Source organism: Mesocricetus auratus, unplaced genomic scaffold, assembly GCF_017639785.1.
Source record: "Mesocricetus auratus isolate SY011 unplaced genomic scaffold, BCM_Maur_2.0 Super-Scaffold_100046, whole genome shotgun sequence".
In the NCBI taxonomy this organism is placed as follows: Eukaryota; Metazoa; Chordata; class Mammalia; order Rodentia; family Cricetidae; genus Mesocricetus; species Mesocricetus auratus.
In genome coordinates this window covers 3,411,522-3,415,500 of record NW_024429223.1, presented here as the reverse complement: position 1 = coordinate 3,415,500, position 3,979 = coordinate 3,411,522, and positions in this window count along the sequence as shown.

Genomic DNA, 3,979 nt, shown 5'->3' with positions numbered 1-3,979 from the left:
GACTGAGGCTCCGTCCTGTGTAAAAGCTACAGCTCCGTTCCCACACTTAACTTGGGGCGCAGAGGCATGGGGCAGAGAGGCGTGGGGCTGGGGGCAGCGGGGCAGAGAGGCGTGGGGCTGGGGGGCAGTGGGGCAGAGAGGCGTGGGGCTGGGGGCGGTTTCCTTCCTGGGTTCGGAAGGAGGGAGGGAGGGAGGAGCGGCCGTTGGCGGGAGGTGCATGGTCACAAGCTTGCTGCCGTTTATTCATTTGGGAGTTTGCATTACTTCAGTGGGTCACCTTGGGGCTGCAGATTCTGCACCCTGGTTCTTAGCCCCTAACCAGATGCAAAGCAGAGAGAGGTAAGCAGTTTTCTGAGGGGTTTGAGACTAGGCTTGAATGTTTGGGGTTTTTCTCATGGTATTTTAGTTGGAGCTGAGTTGATGTCATGCTCCTCCCCGTCTTTTTTTTTTTTTTTTTCCTTCCAAAAACTTAGTGGAACTCACTGTGTCCTCCAGACTAACCCGAGAGTCCCAAATCCTGGGATTGCAACTTTTTGCTGTATCGAACTCATTCTCTTTTAATCCCCAACACACAGTGGTATGAGGTGACGCAGAATGTCTCAGGCCAGCCAAGGGACAGAGGCTTCGCAGCCAGGGAATCCCATTTATGTCCCTTTCCAGGGTAGGAGTCTGAACATGTCATATAGGCCTCTAATTTTAATGAGCTTTTTAAATTTTTTACTCAAAGCCCTGGATGCTCAAGCCCACGAGGACTCATTTCATAAGCCAGCCTAAGGCCACCAGCCTCTGTCTGCCTCGGAGCTTGGGAGCACAGGCCACAGAGACGCCATCCCAGAGTACAATCTCATTTGCTGGACAAACCCGTTAGGCTTCTCTGCTGAGCAGGGTGCCTGCTGCTGGTACATCTGCATCTGGGCATCAGGCAGGCATCTGAGAGGAGTGGGAAGGGTTGTGTTTGTTACAAGGAAGTCTTGTGGAAACACCCAATGCTGTGTGTGTGTGTGCATGGATTTTTTTTTTCCTCTAGCATAATGGCTAGCGTGGGTCCTTATAGGTGGAGGTCCTCCAGTACTTTCTTTTTTTTTTTTTTGGTTTTTCGAGACAGGGTTTCTCTATGGCTTTGGAGGCTGTCCTGGAATTCGTTCTGTAGACCAGGCTGGCCTCGAACTCACAGAGATCCACCTGCCTCTGCCTCCTGAGTGCTGGGATTAAAGGCGTGCGCCACCAACGCCCGGCCCTCCAGTACTTTCAAGCCAGCTTCTTTGTGCAAGAAGCCGCAGCAGGGCATGGTGGACACTCCTGAAATCCCAGCAGTTGGAAGGGGGAGGCAGGAAGGTCAGAAGTTCAAGACCATCCCTCCCCTACCTAGTCAAGAAGCGTAATGCGCATGCCTTTAATCCCAGCACTCGGGAGGCAGAGGCAGGCGGATCTCTGTGAGTTCGAGACCAGCCTGGACTACCAAGGGAGTTCCAGGACAGCCTCCAAAGCCACAGAGAAACCCTGTCTGGAAAAAAAAAAAAGAAGCATAATTGTACACAGGCCTGTAACTCTAGCTACTTGGGAGACTAGGGCAGGAGGATTACAAATTCAAGGCCAGCCTAGGCAATTTGGTGAGACCCAGTCTTAAAGATAGAAGAGGGCTGGGTGGTGGTGGCACACGCCTTTAATTCCAACACTCAGGAGGCAGAGGCAGGTGGATCTCTTGAGTTCAAGGCCACCCTGATTTACAGAGTGAGTTCCAAGACAGACAGCCAGGACTGTTACGTAGAGAGATTGGAAAAATAAGAAAAGAAAATCATCCTCCTAATGATTGACATACACCCTCTCCTTAAAGCCCAGAGTGAGCATCTTGCATCTGTCCATGAAATACCAGCACTATTTTTACCTCTCTGTAAACCTCAAAACTCATCATTCTTCATAAGCAACTAGACAGACAGAGCTGGGACTATGCTAACTCCCAAACCTCTGCCAGCCTAGTGCCAGGGAAAGCTACTGTCCCGTTCATGAGCTCAAAGCCAGATCACACATTAATAATATCTTTTGGAAAGTGTTTTTGATTTGATTTTGTTTTGTTTGTTTTCTTTTTGGTTTTTAGAGACAGGGTTTCTCTGTATTGTTTTGGAGGCTGTCCTGGAACTTGCTCTGTAGACCAGGCCGGCCTCGAACTCACAGAGATTCGCCTGCCTCTGCCTCCCGAGTGCTGGGATTACAGGCGTGCGCCGCCAATGCCCAGCTGGATTTTTTTTTCTTTTAAGCTATTACTTACTTGATTGTGTTCCTCAGAGACAGTAAAGGATTGCCGTATAAATGACAACTCCAGTACAATGTTTTCAGCGCTCTTGAGGCAGCTGCTGGAAGACTTGGGTTCTACAGAACCTTGACTATGGATTTCGTGTTCAAATGCCGGGACTCCTGACCTGAGGATCCTGGTGAGAGTCAGGCTCCGGTAGTCTGCCAATACCCAGCGTGTGTCCTGCTGGCAGATGTCACTGCCTGGTCTCAGGGTACGGGCACTGCCGAGTGTTTTTATGCCCATGGAAGGTGCGGTTAGGAAGGGTTTCCCACAAAGCAGTCGAATGCTTGATCCTGGCTGGTTGCAGTTCGGGAAGGCCGGTGGAGCGTTGATACTTTGATGGCGTGGTGCCTCGCCACGTTGTGACTCCCACTGCCCCAGCTGCCATGCCATTCTGGCCGTGGTGGGCTGTACCCACCGTGAGCCCAAGTCAATCCTTTCTTGAGGTTGTTTCTGTCAGGCCACAGTGATGAGTGAAGTGATGGCCAATGTGAGCCTAGTCACCCCCGGGGAGTGAGAAAAAGCCTTTGAGTGCCAGGGATCCAGACCCCACCAAGCCCTCAACCAAGAAAAGCCTCAAGTCGAGCTTGGCCCTCAACAGAGCCTCCATCCCTTCCCTGTGTTCCTTGGAGGTGTCCGTCCGTCCAGATGGTCCCAACTCATCGCTCTGTCCCTCCCTGGACCCCGGAGACAGGTAAATACTTGCAGTGGCCCAGAAGGATACTCCAGGCCACATAGGATGGAGATATCTCCTGTGGAGTCCCAAGAGACCCCAGGACAAGTATCACTGGCTGCACCCAGCACTTTCACCCCACCCTAAATCTCCCCCCCCCCCAGGGTCCCAGGGACTGGGCATCTACTCCCTTCACCCTGGTCCCTATATAACTCAGGCATTTGGCCACAGCAGTCTCCTGGCGGCTAGCACCCCCCAACCCCCCACCCCCCACCCCTGCCGCCATGTTCAGCCTGGGCTCTCCTCTCCCGTCTGCCTGCTTTCTCTCTTTTCTCTACAATAAAAATCTTTACCATACTTTAGGAGTGGTCATGTCGTCCTCCTCTTATTTTAATTTCTCATCCACTAACTAAGTGACAAGGTGGGACACGTACACAGGCATCACCAGAGGTGAGAACAGCCGCCTGCGAGTCTGGAACCCGCCATTTTGGCTGAGCACACCATGGTGGTCACAACTTGAGCTAACGTCAAAGGGCTTGGGCAAAGCTGTTCAGCTGCCAAGCTCCAGCAGACACAGGGTACCAGCTGTCTTGCGTCTTCTGGTGCTGGGATAAAATATTCTTGATACATGCATCAAGGTCAAAAGATCACAGCCCCTTGTGGCGGGGAAGCCACGGCAGCCAGGACCTAAATTAAATCCACCATCGCAGACCAGGGCCCCGTTCTAGAGACAGTGTCCCCCACATAGAAGATGGATCTCCCCTCTCCAATTAAGCTGACGAAGAAAGTCCTTTATAGGCATGCCCGCAGGGCGACCCAAGCTAGAATATTCCTCGCATTGAGATTCCCCCCCCCTCACCGTGGTTCTAGACTGTGTCAAGTTGGCAATTAAAAATAACGGTCACACAAGTCTTGTGCCACGTGTGACAAGGACATGACAACCTTCCTTTCTGCCCCCTCAACCCTGCAAAGCCAGTGATTCCAGGTAGAGAGAGGGCTCGGGAGTCCCCCAG